Genomic DNA, 16,708 nt, shown 5'->3' on the forward strand with positions numbered 1-16,708 from the left:
TTGGTCAAGACCACTTCTGGCTTGGGAAGTAAGCAATCTCCTTAATCAGTGAGCTGAAGCAGCTGTTTATTTCCCAGCCTTAGCACTAAGGATGTGTATTAGTTATTAATTGCTGTATGAAAAGTTTTCCCAAAACATAGTGGCTTAAAGGAACAATGGGGGCACCTGGGTGTCTCGGTGGTTGAGCGTCTGCCTTTGGCTCAGGGTGTGATCCTGGGGTCCTGGGATGGAGTCCCACATCAAGCTCCCTGCATGGAGCCTGCTTCTCTCTCTACCTATGTCTCTGCCTCTCTCTGTGTGTCTCTCATGAATAAATAAAATCTTTCTTTAAAAATAACAATGAACATTTATTATTTTGTACAGTTTTTGTAGATCAGGAATTTGAAAGAAGCTTAGCAGGATAAAGGTCTCCTGAAATTGTAGTCAAGATGCCAGTCACTTCCAAGATGGCTTGTACAAAGGCTGATGCTGGTTCTTGGCCAGAGACGTCAATTCCTTTCCACATGGATCTATCTGGCTGTCCAGGTGTTTCCATAATATGGTGGCTGGTTTTCCCAAGAACAAGCAATCCAAGAAAGACCAAGACCGGGCAGAGGCCACAAGTCTTTTGTGACCTAGTCACAGAAGCCACAGTCCATCATTTCTGCAATATTCTATAGGTGGCACATGCTAGACTTTTCATTGTGGGAAGGGACTACATAGGGTATGAATGCCAGGAAGTGAGATTCATTGGGTCTATCCCGGAAGTGGAGCCTCGGATTCCAGTTAAGCTTTCAGATGACTGCAACCCGGGATGACATCTTCACAGTCCTCTCATGAGACATAGGAGCTAGAATCACCTATCTAGGATACTCCTAACTTCCTCATCCATAGAAACAGTGAAATAATAAATGCTTTGGTGGTTTGACCTCCTAAGGTATTTTGTTATGCAGCATAGATATACAAAGTCAAAGCAGCTTAGGTACCAATGAATGACATTCCAGTCATTGGCAGCCACTGTGACTTATTGATAAACTGAGCATTCGATTAGTACCCATTAGGCTCTGTGAACCATTGCCAGCAGATATCAAAGAAAAGAGTGAATGGCCATGTACCCCAGATGGCTAGAGGGGCAGCTGCTGAGTCTACACTTTCTCATAGAAGATCACAATGCATGTTAGTATATTGAAAGTTCTGAGTAATCTTACAGGGGGAAACCTGTTTCACCATGTTCCACACAATGGTTTCCAAGCCCATTTGAACACTGAAGCCATTTTCCACATAATATCTGTTAATGTGCTATGGAAATAATGTTATGAGAAACACACATTAAGAAAAAAACTGCTCAGAGACACCGGGGTGGCTCAGCGGTTGAGTGCTTCTGCCTCCAGCTCAGGGTGTGATCCTGGAGTCCCGGGATCGAGTCCCACATCGGGCTCCCTGCATGGAGTCTGCTTCTCCCTCTGCCTATGTCTCTTCCTCTCTCTTCCTGTGTCTCTCATGAATAAATAAATATAATATTTTAAAAAGAAAAGAAAAAACTGATCCATCTCCTCAGTTTCAAATTTTTGTTTAGAAAAAAAATCTGTATGTATCCATGTATATATTTAAAAGGCCTACATTTTCCCAAGGTTGACATCCTGAGCATATAAACAATGCCCCATCCACATTAAGTAATATCTCTGACTCAGAGCTTCCATGTCCACTAGTAAAAGCCCCTCAGCCCAGCTCTCATAAATGACTGAGTTCTTTCTGGGCATGCATATGCCCACGTGTACTCTCGGACAATCTCCTCAAGGGATCCTCTGCTCCAGCCTCTTTATTGGTACCTGCCACTCCCAAGTCACTGGAAGGAGAGCCTCGTCACTGCCACTGCTACCCTGCCCAGGGCATTGCTCTCTGGCACTCGAGAAGCTACAGGACCCTGGAGGTGCCATGATCTCCTGATTGGATCCTCACAGCAGCAAAGTCAGACAGCATCCTACAGAGGTATGGGTTCCAGGCATCTCTCTTTGGTGTTGTCTGGGCCCCAAGGCAGTTCAGCTTATACCCCACACCTTACTTCTCCGCAGCATCTCTCCCAACGGAGGTCAGATCAGACTTCAGCCCTGAGTCAGACTAGGCAGTAGACACCACCTTGTCCTCCAAGCTCCACATCTACCCACACAGAAGACTCTTTCTGTTCTCATTGCTCTCCCCTTCTTTCCCTCTTCTTCTTTTCCCTCCTCCCTGTCCTCCTCACCATCACCTGGCTGGGGGCATTAGTCCATCAGACTCTAACCCCTATTAGACCTTCTGGGACTCCGTCTCTGAATCCTACATGAAGAAGATGCAAAGGTGGTGATGGTCTCTGAGTATTGGGCTATTGTAGCTTTATTGTTCTTGCTGTTTATTTGTATTTTCTCAATTTCTGTCCTGAAGAACTATTACAGAAGTAAATAATAGACATATAAAATATATAAATATCTATAAAAGTAATAAAATAAAACTAATTTTTAATCTTCACACTAGTTATTAAAGTTATCTGTAATGCCACACCTTGGGCTTCGTATAATCACGTAGATCTACCCCCTCTGGATTCCCTCAGCATACCTCTAATCATCTTATTTATTTCCATGATAAAAAATCACTGTTGGTATTTTAGGAATAGGTTTTTATAGAGCTTGTTACATTTTATATTTAGGTGATATGTTTTTATTTATACCACCACCTCCTTCCAGAAAGGATTTAAGGTGGCTTACAAAGATACATAAAACACAGCAAGGTAGCATAAATTAAAAGAATGTGTAAGAAAAAGAAAAACCCGGAGAAGAGCATAAAACAGAGATAGAGGCTGTTGGCTTGTTCTGGGGAGGCCATTCATTGCTTTTAAGCAGCTAACTAGCAAATATTAAAACAGAAAATTTGTCCATTAATAAATTGGTCCTTTCTATTCCAACCAACTCATCTAGTGGTTTTTAAACGATGCTCCCACTGGGACACCTCTATGAGCTGGCCCCACCTGTTCTAAAATTCAGTTGCGGTGGACTGGTGGTTGTAGGCCAATTCATGGAGGAAAGGTTCATGGGAAGAATCGCCTTTATATGAAACTATTCCCCAGTGCATTTCACCCAACTTTAGCACCTGCTTCTGCTTTTTATGGTGAAGTCTAGTACAAGATGGTATGGGATTTTAGTACAAAATTATGTATTTACTCACTTTAAAATTAATTTGTCACTATTTCATGGTGTTATGCAAGAAGGACAATGATTTCAAGGTATTTTTCCACCATCTGAATAAATTGGAGGAACACCCAAATTGTGTAACCTGTGAGAATTCAGTTGAGCAGCCATGTTTGAGCGCTTACAATGTATCAAGCATGGTGCCAGGTGCTGGGAAATATTTTAAAAATATTTAGGGGTACCTGGGTAGCTCAGTTAATTAAGCATCTAACTCTTGATTTCAGCTTCAGTCATGATCTCAGGGTCATGAGATCGAGCCCTGCCTCAGGCTCCATGCTCAGTGTGGAGTCTGCTTCCAATTCTCTCTCTCCTTCTCCCTCTGCCTCTCTCCCACTCACGCTCTCTCTGAATTAGTTAACTAACCAAATAAAATCTTTTTTAAAAAATGAGTACAATAAGGCATAGCCTTCCAGAAACTTACAATATAGCAAAGGGGATCCATACATCTTGATTTTTTTTTTGGTCACTCTGCAATTTATCTTTAAGTTAATTTTCCCCTAGGTTATTAACATTAAGACTAGGAAATCAAGACTCTTAATTGCATCCATTCAACAAATATTTATTGAAAGCCAACTAACATTTGGGATATGTTCTGGCATCAGAATCCTGGCTTTGCAGCATTTCACTGGACAAGCTTGGGAAAGTCACTTCACCTTCCTGAGGCTCTTTTCTATCATCTTTCAAATGTTAGTAAAAATAGTGAAATAATCAAAGTGGTCTAACTTCTGAACAAACAACAAAATGGATGTTTATTTCTTGCTCATAAAATAGTCGGAAGAGGATGTTTGACACATGGCCTGCTGCACATGAACTCAGTCATCCAGTTTCTTTCTACTCTGTGGCTTTCCATCCCCTAGAGCCTTGAAAAACTTAGCCTCTAGTCGGTGGGTGAAGAGAGAGAGTGTGGAGGCTCGTGAGAGATGTAATATATAGGAGCATAGCCTGGAGGTGGTGTGTTTCATGTCTGCCCTCATCCACTGTCCAGAAAGTAGTCACATGGATACTACAAAGTACAAGAAAATTAGGAAACGAGGTCTCTCTGTGGGCTCAAGAAGAAAGAGTAAGATTCAGTGAACTCTTAACTGTCTTCCTCAAATACTTACCTCACGGTGTAGCTGAGGGTTTGATAAGAATGAATATGCCTGGCATGGAGTATGTGCTCAGTTAATGTTGCTGTATGAAGTCATAAACTATGTTTGGACAATAATAGCATTGTTTATCAAACATCCAAACCGTGTAGTGGGCACTGGGCTTCTGTTTGGTCCCTGAGCCTCCCAATAATCATACAAGGCCAGAAATTACCCTTTCTTTACAGATGAGAAAACCAACATTCAGAGAGGGTAGATAATCTGCCCAAGACCACACAGCTAGAAAGAGCTGAGCCAGGATTCAAACCCAAGTTAGTGTGACTCAAAAGTGATTTTTCACCAAATCCTGATACTGATGGAACACACAGAATACACAGGTATGGACCACAGGAAGCAAGCTGCCTTGGGCCAGTCTTCATAAAAAGGTGACATGCAAAAGGAACCCATACCTACAGAAACCAAACAAACCTTGGAGAATCCCTGGGAAAAACGCAAAGAGCCATTATTGAAGGGCAGACATGGGAATGTCCTAACTATCCTCCTCCTCCATTTCTAGACCTACTGTCTAGTCTACACACCACCAGCCCAATCTTTCTTCTCTTATCCTTCCCTCTAGAATCTTGTCTGCTTCTCCCTTGTCTCCTCCCCCTAACTATGGCCTTCCTGTTAAAAACTTAGGCTCTTAGTTTCTTTTCTTTTTAAGATTTTATTTATTTATTTAAGAGAGCACACAAGTGGGGCAAAGGGAAAAGGGGAAGCTGGCTTCCCGCTGAGCAGGGAGCCCCACATAGGGCTCTATACCAGGACCCTGAGGTCATGACCTGAGCCAAAGGCAGATGTTGAACCAACTGAGCCACCCAAGCACCCCGCTATTAGTTTCTTTTGAATTCATTGCAATACCCAGTATTTCAATTGGCACAAGAAAGAACTCCACAGAATCCTCATTCATCCATTCATTCAGTCAACAAAATATTTATCAAGTTCTTGCTATACACCAGGCAGTCTCCTGGGCTCTGGAATTCAGAGTCTGGTAGGGAAGACAGGCGTTAATTGCATAATTACACAAATATAGACTCAGAGGAGAAGGAATCCAGTTATCTCAGTGGAAAGCAGAGAGAACATGACCAGCCTGGGAGACACAATTGTGCGGCCTGGAAACCTAAAGGATGTGTAGGAATATCTGGGTGATGTGGAAGGACCAGGCAGTGGGATCGGCATGTGCAAAGGTCCTGTGGTGAGAGATACTACATTTGAGGAACAGAGAAAAGGCCAGGAAGGCTGGAACCCAGAGCTGGAGAGAGGGAGGGGTGAGGTGAGGCAGCAGAGGTAGGCAGGGGCCAGCCTACTGAGACCTTGTAGAACAGAGGAAAGCATTTGAGTCTTTAACCCAAATAGCAAAGAGTAACCATCAGTGGACTTTAAGTCAAGGGATGTGTCTGTATGGAAGACGTGCTATCAGTGCTTCCCACCCACGTGCCCTTGCCCTTCCTTACATGGCAGTGTACACTGGGCCAACTTCCAGTTCCAAATGCCAGCACCTATGTTTTCTACATGAGGACTTTCTCTGGCCACTGGAACCTGCTCTCCTGCCTGTGGAACAGGTCAGAGATGCCAGAAAATTAACACCCCTCCCCATCGTCCAGAACAGTGTTCAACCTAATGAACTGAGTAGATAAATTCCCAGCTTCCTCACTCCTCAGGTGGGATAACTCTGAGTTATGTGCTGTTCACTTGCTCCCAGAGTGCCCAGTGCAGTCAAGCCCAGGTGTCCACAGTTTGACCTGCTTGATAACCCTTTGCCTGGCTGCCATCCTACTTTTGCTTGCCTGCAAGTGCTTCCTGGGATCACTCCCCAAATAAAATTCTGTACATCCAAATCCTTACCTTTTAGGAAATCCCAAATAAGATCATCTATCATAAGGACAATGGGTGTGAGGGCAGCAGGGGAGGATGGGGTGGTCGAGGCAGGAGGTGTTCAAGGTTTGGACTGAGTGGCACTGGGCACAGGGGGAAGAGGAGGGAAACACAGCAGGATCCAGATACACAGTGGATGTGCAGGAAAAGGAAGAGGACGATGTGAAGGCTGCCTCCTGGGCTTCGTCCTCCTGAGAAGGGAGGGCAAGGGAAAGGTCAAGAATACATATGTTAATATTTTTGTGCGTGTCACAGAACAGCTTGTAACCACCAGATTTTCTGGAACTCTCTGCTATCTTCTCGCCCTGCCTTGACTCATCAGACTCTAGAACAACCTAGCTGCCATCGTCCAGGGAAGCCTGCTTTTTCTCCTGCAGGGCAGGATCCAATAACAGTGTTCTCATCCAATAAAGGAGTCTGGCGCACAGGGACAAAATATTGAATTAAAAACAATACCAGAGCCGCTGAGCTCACACCACCCCTGAACTGCCTGCGTGTGGCTTTGCTCTGCAAATTGGTAACGGGAGCCCCAGGGAAATACTGTCCAGGAGAGCAGGAAGGGGAAAAAGTAGGGGAAGGGCGGGTGAGGGGAGTGGGGGAGGAAAGCAAAGTCAACTCAGCCACAGTGGGCTGAGCCAGCACTTGGGAGCAAGGATTCAGCTGCCAGGACCCCAGCCCTGAGGCTGTAGGCCCTAGCCTTGGTCCTGTCTCTCTGAAGCTACCCTTTGGGGAGGGATTCTGAGATCCTCTGAGATCAGGGATTCTTGGATTTGCAGCCTGCCCCCCCTTCCCCCCCCCCCCCCCCCCCGCCGTGCTGGTTGACCCAGTGGCCTCGGATGAGTCCTTAGGCACTGCACGCTGAACTTCAATGTTTTGTTGTTGATGTTGTCCCAAGGTGCAACACATGCTAGCACTTACTTAATCCTAACAACTACTCTGCTCCCATCTTACAGATGATGGTCTCAAGACTCAGAGGAGTTAGGTAACTAGCCCAGGGTTGCACAGCCAGGTATAGCCAGATTTCAGATAAAGCAGTGTATATTGGGATGCCTGGGGTGGCTCAGTGGTTAAGTGTCTGCCTTCAGCCCAAGATCAAGTCCCACATCAGGCTCCCTGCATGGAGCCTGCTTCTCCCTCTGCCTGCCTGTCTCTCTCTCTCTCTCTGTCTCTCTCTCTCTGTCTCTCTGTCTCTCATGAATAAATAAATAAAATCTTAAAAAAAAAAAAGGCAGTGCAAACCTTGCACACACTCTGTTAACTACTACATGTTTTCCTTCAGATAAGAAATCCCCCATCTTCAAAATGCTGTGGTAGTGCGGGCGGCTCTCTCTCTTGGTCTTTTCTTAACACAATATCCAGTTTCGTACCTTGCTCTCCCTTCCCCTAGTCCCTCACACCTGCCTCTGAACTCTTCACTGCTTTTCTCTAACCCTTCACCAGCTCAAATACTTAAATTCCTCCACCTGGCCCCTGGTGAGCAGCTTCCTGCCTCATCACTTTCCAGCCCTTCACCTGAAATCTTAGTGCTGGCTCCCATCCACGCCCTCAGGGGCTTTACCTGCTCCCAAGGAAGCTTATCAAGGTATCCACTCAACCCAAATAGTTGTTTTCAGGAAGAATTCTGATGCCTGCTGTTAGGGTGATCAACAAACTCCACCAAGTTTGAAAAGCCAGGGGCTCAGATGGGGTCCAGAATGGAGCTAGGGGTTTGGAAGTTTAGAAGTTATAAGCAAATCGAGGTTGTTGAGGCTGAGCCATGGAAGTGAATGAGGTCACTCGGGAAAGTGGGTGGAGCAAGAAGGACAGAAGCCATGCCAGGGCCTCAGGGGCTAGTTCGGACTCCTGGCCAAGGTTGGCAATGGAAAAAGGGAGATGGTTGTGAAGAGACCCTGAAAGGGAAAGGCAAGTAGCCCTGGGCCATACAAGAGCTTCAGAGGGTGTCAGTCAAGGTTCTTGTCATTGGGATTGAAGTTCAACGTCACTTGAACTAGTCAAGGCAAAAAGGGGAACATATCGGCTTCTGCTACTTAAGAAAGATTGACTACTGTGGCCAGGCAGTGGTCCCCCTTTGCTCTTCAGGAAATCAGGCACAGTGGGTGTTGAGGGGGCCGGGATCATCTGGTCATCATTTGTCTCTGCTTTCCTCATTCTCTCACATTGTATTCTGACTCCTTCCACATACTGGGAAGCATGACAAATGGTCATCTCCAAATTGAAATCCCACATCTTCTACCTTAGGAAGAAATTGGCTAAGGGCACCTGGGTTGGTTAAGCCTCTGGCTCTTGATTTTGACCCAGGTCAGAATCTCAGGGTTGTGAGGTCAAGCTCCTCATGGGGCTCCATGGTCAGCGGGGAGCCTGCTTACCCTGTCCCTCTCCCTCTGCTCCTCCTCCTGCTCATCCACACATGTACTCTCTCTCTCTCTCTCTAAATAATACATACATACATACATACATCTTTTTAAAAAAGAAAGGCATTGGCTCTGGCCCTAGGTTGAAAAATCCCATGGAGGGCCATCTGGGTGGTTCAGTTGGTTAAGCATCAGACTCTTGGTTTTGGCTCAGGTGGTAATCTCAGGGTGGTGAGATGGAACCCCTGCTTTGGGCTCCACATTCGGCAGGGAGTCCACCTGAGATTCTTTCCCCCTCACCCTCTACCCCTCCCCGCCGTGGTCTCTCTCTTGCTCTCAAATAAATAATCTTAAAAAAAAAAAAATAGGGGATCCCTGGGTGGCTCAGCGGTTGAGCGCCTGCCTTCTACCCAGGGCATGATTCTGGAGTCCCGGGATCGAATCCCATATCCATATCAGGCTCCTACATGGAGTCTGCTTCTCCCTCTGCCTGTGTCTCTGCCTCTCCCTCTCTCTCTCTCTCTCTCTCTCTCTCTCTCTCTGTCTCTCATGAATGAATAAATAAAATCTTTAAATAAAAAAATAAAAAACAAAAAATAAAAATCCAATGGAAGTTTTCTGACTGTCTTAGCTCCAGTCAGGTGCCCACCTCTGGCCCAATTAAATATGATCAGAGGCATGCAGCTGAGGAATAACATGCCTGCTTCTTTGGGAGCCATATGGACAGAGGCAGGTATGGCAGGATGAAAGTAGGCCCATACAATGGATATCCACAACACTTGGAAATACTGACTTCAGAATTCAGTCTAAGGGGTGCCTCTCAGAAATGAAAACCACCACCACCAGCAATGGTGGGGAGCCAAACTGAGTCAGACAGAACAAGGGGGGAGAACAGAAGCTTGATCCAAGCCAAAAGGCAAAAACAGTGTGAGGTGTGCCTAGGACTTAGCTTTATCATCTGCTGGCTACAGGTGTATCTGTTGATAAGGCCTGGGTTTGGGGGGGACGGACATGCTGCTCCTTTAGTGACACCTGCTTCTCACCACTATCAAGGACCTTGAGATGTGGAACACTTGAGGATGTTGCTTGAGGATGTGAAAGGTCCAAGCAGCCCTGGCTGAGAGGGAAGTCCCTTTTGTAAGTCCATCTGGGGCTGAATTATGGCCACAAAACCTCAACCCTACCCATGATAACTCCTGCCAGAACACGACATTGTGTGGTGAGTGCCATGACCAGACTCCAGGCCCTCCCTTCTCTCCCTCCAGCATGGAATGCGGTTCCAAGACCACAAAACCTACACAATCACAGTACTATGGGAACTAGATGTGGGTGAATGGGGATTAGCCAACTCTAGTGTTAGTGTGAGTATATGAGTTAGGGCAAGTATGTGAGGTGAGCATAAAGGTTTCCATGGAGGCCAAAAAATTCAATAATGATAATAACAGCTACTACCAGGGTGACATAATGAGTACTTAATAAGAACCCTGCCCTGTGCTAAGGAGCCCTTTTGGTGCATTATCTTATTTTATCATCCGAGCCCTATGATAGGAGTATTATTCTCATCCCCAGGAATTGAATCCCACGGACATTAAGTGACTTGCCTAAGGTCACACAACTAGGAAGTGGCCAAGCTGGAACTTGAAGCCAGCTCTGTCTAACTGCAAAGTCTATACCTTTAGCCCTCATCTCGACCTCTTCTCCAAGCCTGAGCTGTAGAAACAACTATGTGCTTGGTATCCTCTTCAGCTCTTGAACCAGTCAGAATGCTTTAGGCTATGAAATTGAAACCACCAATTAGCTGAAAACCACCAATTTAGCTGATTAACAGTGAGAAACATGTATCAACTCAAAGATTAAGTTCTAAGGTTTGGTGGCTGCAAGAGCCATTGACTCAGCAGCTCAGTGATGCCACTCCCATCTTCCCACTGAGCCATCATCAGTGTGTTATTTTCTCCTCTTGGTCACAAGATGGATGCCACACCTCCAGGCATCAAGTACAGATGTGACCATATCCTGCAAAAGAAGAGATTCTTTCTCTGAGAACAAGAAAACCTTTCTCAGACTTCTCAGAAGTCCTTGAGAAAACATTTCTTATATCTCATCAGCCAGATTTGTTCCCATTCCTCTTTCCAAACGAATCACTCACAAGGCAAATGTAAATTTAACAAATGGTTTAATAATGTCTATGGCCATTGTAACAGGATGGAGTATCCCCCCAAATTAAGGTTCCGTTAGAAGGGAGAAAGAGGTCAGGGGCAAGCAAATAAAAGCGTATGTTATTTCTCTCTTTTCCCTCCTCAATTCCAATATCCTCTTTTTCTACCAGTTGATATTTTATTCACCCTTCAAGAGTCAACTCAAATATCTTCTCTTCCAGGCACTCTTCCCTGATTTTTCCCCCATCTGATTAATAACTCTCTACACTGTGCTTCCAAAGAACTTAGCACATGGTCTTTATTACATCATGTTGCAGAGAGGTCAGGGTTTGAAGTAACTGGATCCAGGTTTAAATCTTTCTTTCCAGGCAACTTAGGGTAGTATCCTTCCACTTTTCAAGCCTCAGCTTCCTCATCTGTAAAAGCACACATTCCCTTTTAGACAGTTTTGAAGATTAAGGCAGGTAATATGTCTGGGATCAATAATCTCAATAAACTCCTTGGAAGAAGGGAGGGAGAAAGGAAAAGGCACCATCAGGCTGGACCAGGCAAAACTCAGCTCTCAGGGAAGAAAGTAAAAGTCGTTCCAAGGTGCCGACCACACAGTCCCCTTCCCCTGAAGTCCCTCCTCCCTGATTCTCCCAAGAAAGTCATTTTTCATCCCCAAAGTCATTTGGCTTAGAGAGAAAGGGGAGATGCAGTGGCAGGGTCTGCATTGTGCCTGCCCAGGCTCCATCCATCACCCGGCCGACAGGAACTCACCTCCCACAAATAAAGTTATGACAAGCGTCCCCAACCCATTCTTTCAGCCATTGCCTCCCTGTTTCCATCATCTCTGACATTATAAGCCATCAGCCAAGTTGTTTGTCATGCCTCTGACGGGGCCTTGGCATCACGGGCAGGAGGGCTGTGCTAAGGTGCTGCTGAACTCAAGGATGGGTGTCCTGCCGCCCTCCACCACTGGTGATCTCAAACTATTTCACACATGCTCCCAGAAAGGGTTATTCCCCTGAGGAGCAGGGGTCCATAATTGGGGCAGAACTGGAGGGGAACTGAACATGTGTCCATTTATCCATGTAGCAAGCATTCGTGAATATCCCTGCTGTGTCTGAACCTGTGTTAGGCACAGCTGCAGCCACAAAGAGGAATCCTGCACAGTTCCTGCCTCTGAGCAGTGCCCAGTCCAACAGGGCAGTGAAAAACACTCCACGTCAACAGATACTGCCAGCACAGCTGTGGTAGAGGCAGTGTAGCGGACTGTGGAATCACAGAGAAGAGTAGGAACGGAGGGAAGTCTTCCTGGAGGAGGTGGCATTTGGGCTGAGATCTCTAGGGCAAGGAGGAAAGACATGCCAGGGGGCAGAGTGAGTGATTCCTCGGAAGGACTCCTTTCTTCCGTGCAGGTTTGTTTACTTATAAACCCCAAAGGGCAGGAATGCAGATTTGGGGAAGGGAAGAGGATTATATTATAGACCAATGGAATGGCATGTGCAAAGGTCCTGTATTAGCTTCCTAGGGCTGTCATTACAAATTACTATAAACTCAGTAATCCAAAACTACAGTAATTTCTTCTCTCACAATTCTGGAGGCCAGAAGTCTAAAACCAAGGTATCTGCAGGGGTGGTAGTTTCTGGAGCTCTGAGAAAGAATCTGTTTTATGTGTCTTTCCTAGCTTCTGGTGGTGTAGGCAAACCTTGGACTTCCTTGGCTTACAGATACACGGCTCCAGTCTCTACTGTTGCTGTCTGTCTTCACATGCTCTGCTCTCTGTGTCTCTGATGCAAATCTCCTTCTTTATCTTATAAGGGCGCCTGTCATTGTAATTTAGAGCCTGCCCTAAATCCAGGATGATCTCAAGATTCCAACTTGATTACATTTTCAATAATCCTATTTCCAAATAAGCACAAAGTCGAAAGTTCCTGGGGTTAGGACTTGGCTTTTTTAGGGAGGGGAAAACTATTCCACCCAGGAAAAATGAAGAGGCAAGAGAGTATGGCATATTCAGGAGGCAGAGAGTGGCTAAACGTGGCTAGAACACTGACACTGGGTGCAGGTCAGATCCATATCTGCGGCCAATGAGCCAGATGACCTAGATCACATCCTTCAACCTCTCAGAGCCTCAGTTCACTCACCTGCAATGTTCATTGCCCTCTGGCCCTCTTAGGACTCTGGTAAGAGTGAAATGTAGTCATATCATTAAAGGACCAGCTCCTCAATGGGAGTATATCATCAGCCAGGACCTTGAGGTAGCATGAGACAGAAACCAACCTACATTGGCGTATGGAGGAAAAAAGTGTTTATTAGTTTACATAGGTAAAAAGCTCAGGAATAGAGCTGCTTCAGGTTCTGCTGGATTCAGGAGCCCAGATGATGTATTCAGAATCCAGTGTCTTTCCACCTAGCCTCTTGGGCCTGTGCTAGTTCATTTTCTGATTTCCCAAGAGTGGTGCCTAGTGCTGGATATCTTCCTTGGGTCCTGCAGACTGCCTTCTACCCTGGTCCTCTCTGCTCTGGCACTTGGAGGCTGCCCTGCACGGATGGCATCTGCAGCATGCCCTGCCTCTGGCTTCTAGTAGGGTTTGGCCAATGTGAAGCAATGGCAGGCAATCAGAGAGAAGAAGAAGATGAAAGTAGACTATTTCTCCCTCCCAGGTTCTTCCCTGTCATCTCCCTCTACTGAAAGCCCCAGCTCCTACCAGGTAGCTCCCTCTTAGAGCCACAGCCCCTCTCTGGATTCTAGCAACCACATCCTGTTCTTGCCCTTCAGGCCTTGGGGTGTCAAAGGCTTCCTACTACTATTAGCCCAAAGGAACCAACCTTTGGGGAATTCTCTAAACACCATCAACACCTTTGTAAATAGCCTCTATATTATAGTCTCCTGAAATTACAGTTTGAGTGGCTCTATCTCCTTTAACGACCCTGCCTGATACACATCACAGCTCATGGCTCTGCTTGACCCTCCTTCCTAGGGGGTAGGGAAGGCCCATGTGGCAGATTGCTGCCTTGGTGGCATGATAAGCCATGCTTCCCAGTATTACGTCCCGGTGGGTCCCCTCCAACATTTAATGCATGACCTGACCATGTGAGTTGCTTTGGCCAATATGAGATTAGCATATGTGATACAAGGGAAGGCTTTATATGCACTTGGACATCTGTGTGCTCCCTCTTGGACTCCTGCTGCCATGCTGTGAGGAAGTCCAGACTATCTTGCTGAAGAGGAAGACTGTGTGAAGAGGGCAAGGAAGATGACATGCCATATGGGAATAGAGGTCACACAGAGGAGAACCGAAGTGCCCCAGCTACCAATCATTGAAAACATTCCAGACTCTGAGAGATGCCTTTTTATTAATGGCGGGGGTGGGGGGGCATGGGTAGGGATGGAGGTGGCCTTAGTGGGAGAGGGTGGGGTATTTAGCACTAGCATTGTTTAAGATCGCCAGCATGCAGTGATGATAAAAAGTGGATTGACTTTCAGTGTTATTATCATTTTCATGCTCAGCAAAAAAAATACTCCTTTTTATTACCTACATTTGGGGCTAACCACTCCTCCCTCCCTCCTCCTCAACACCCCTCCCTCTTCTCCTCTCCCCCTCAGACTACTGCTTCTTGGACCTTCTGGTCCAGCCACAGCTGTCTGCAGCCTCATGAGTGACCCCAGCCAACACCTAGGGAACAAAACACCACTATCAACCTACAGAATCATTAAGAAATAATAGGTCATTGTTGTTTTAAGCCACTAAGTTTTGAGGTGGCCTGTTACCCAGGGATGAATAACTGGGACAGACCAACAGCAACAGTTCTATCCTGTTGCAGGTTCAAAGTGCAGCTAGAAAGGGCAAGATTTTTCTGGCAGTTACTGCAATAGTCCTGGAGTGGACTCTGATGGGGGTGAGGGGCGGGGCGTCCCCTTCAGTCACGTGACAGCTATGGACCTACTGCCCAGCTGACGGAATGCGACATACTGATTAGCTAAGCCTGGTCACAGGCTTGGTCCTGGAGCAGGAGGTGGAGACCCACCTGGACCACAGGGGCGGAGAGTAGGGGAGGAGGATGCTAAATAGATGAGAAAACAAGGAAAGGCTGAGGGGAAAGGAGGCTGAGGACACTGTGGGACTGAAGCTCGGGGCAATGATCCTTGGTGCTCCCCATCCAGCTCCCATTTGCACCTACAAAAAACAGGTAAAAATGGGTCCCCCCTGTGCAGAGGACAGCTAACCTACGGTGAGGAGACCCTGAGACTTTGGCCATGGACAGACCTGCCTTCCAGCTCGCACTTCTTTTTTTGGAAGCTGCTTTGGGCAAGCTGCTCAAGCTCTGTGAACTCATCTCTAAAGTAAGTTTGTTAATTCCTACACCAATGAGTGGCAGTGAGGGGGCTCTGGGCGGATCTCGGCTGTCTTAGTGGACAAGCAAGGCCCCTCTTGGATGAAGGCCTTGCTACCTGGCTCTTTCAGGTCTGCCTCAGCTGCAGAGAGCGTGTGGCCCGAGGTCACCGCCACCCCCCCCCCCAGTCTGCACGTGGTGACTAAGCAGGGGTCTAACGGCTTGGCCATTTGGCCTGGTGCAGACCGGTCCTGCCAGGCAGTGCTTTCTCCAGAGCTCCCCGCAGGCCTGGAGAGGCTTTGCAGAGCTTGGACCAGTTGCCTTCACTTGTCCCATCCTGCCTCCTCCCTTCCCTTTCCTACCTGTAGATCCCTGATAAATATCTTGCACCCCGTACTCTGCGTGGGGGGGCTCCAATCCGCAATAGATGTTTCAAAGGCTTAACCTAGGGCTTAGCCCTTAGTAGGCAGCTGATAGAGGATTGCCCAGCGAAACTGGCTCCTTGATCTGGAGAATGAGGAAAGGAAACAGGAGGGAAGGGTGAGGGAGGCTGGTTAAGCAGCTGTTGTGATATGGAAGAGGCTGCAGGCTGGCAGAGGCGGCTCCTTCCTCCGAGGGGACAGAAGGGTCTCTCCAGGGCACCCTCTCTGCCCCGGAGCATCTGCAGCCCCTGCTCACCAAGCAACTGGATTAATTATGAATGAGGCCTCACATGTCATCGCAAGCCTGGAGACAGGGGCACTTCAGGCTTTCCTCCAGGATGGTCCCAGCCCCCCGTGGCCTATTTGGGGTCCCAAGGCCTGGTGGCACTTGGCTAGGTGACAGAAGGCACTCCATTCCTAAAGCAGAAACTTCCTCCCCATTTTGTGGAATCTTAAAAATTCTAGAATCTTGGAAGAGGAGAGTCTGCCTTCTAGGGCCATTGTCACAGAACTGCAAACTCCTAAAATCTTAGAATAAGGGAATCTCTGGCTTTTAGGATGTCAGTATCTATAGGAAGGGGCCAGGCAGGCTCTTTATTTGAGCTTTTCTCTTTCCAAGGAAGGAAGAAAAAAAGAGGAAGGGCCATGGAGCTTGGGGACCCAGGCTGGAGAACATCTGGGGCAGCTGAGAGTGGGAGATGCTGTGGGTGCCTGGTGCCACACCCCACATCCCACCTTTCAGCCGTAGGCATGGTTCATGGTGTGCATGCGCACTGGCAGCATCCTGCCTCGAATGCCTGGCAAGTCTCTTAATTTTTCTACCTCAAGGCTTTTTTTTGAGGCCCTAGCCTCCTGCTCAGTCCGCCCACAGGCACAGCCCACAAGTGTGAGGGAATTAATGCCACCTGGGGCAAAGCCCAAACCTTGAGGGAATGGGGGTTGGTGGGTACATGCCCCAGGCTCCCAACCTTTGGGTGACTGAGTCTACATGGTAAGCAGAGGGTCTGCCAGGATTGAACCTCAGTGGTCCACAGCAGCAACCAGCTACCTCCCTGTCTCCCTCATTCCTGCTTCCTGTGATTACTTCCCAAACAAATTACTTGTACCCATGTCCTTGCCTCAGCCTCTGCGTTTAAGGGAACCCAATCTAAGATAGGCTGGGTCACTCCCTAAAGTCTCTGAAGTCCCCTTTCATTGATTCTCCGATCTGAACCCCAAATTTCACCTGCCCTGCTATTCCCAGGTGACTTCTAG

The sequence above is a fragment of the Nyctereutes procyonoides genome, unplaced genomic scaffold, assembly GCF_905146905.1.
Source record: "Nyctereutes procyonoides isolate TBG_1078 unplaced genomic scaffold, NYPRO_anot_genome, whole genome shotgun sequence".
Lineage (NCBI taxonomy): Eukaryota > Metazoa > Chordata > Mammalia > Carnivora > Canidae > Nyctereutes > Nyctereutes procyonoides.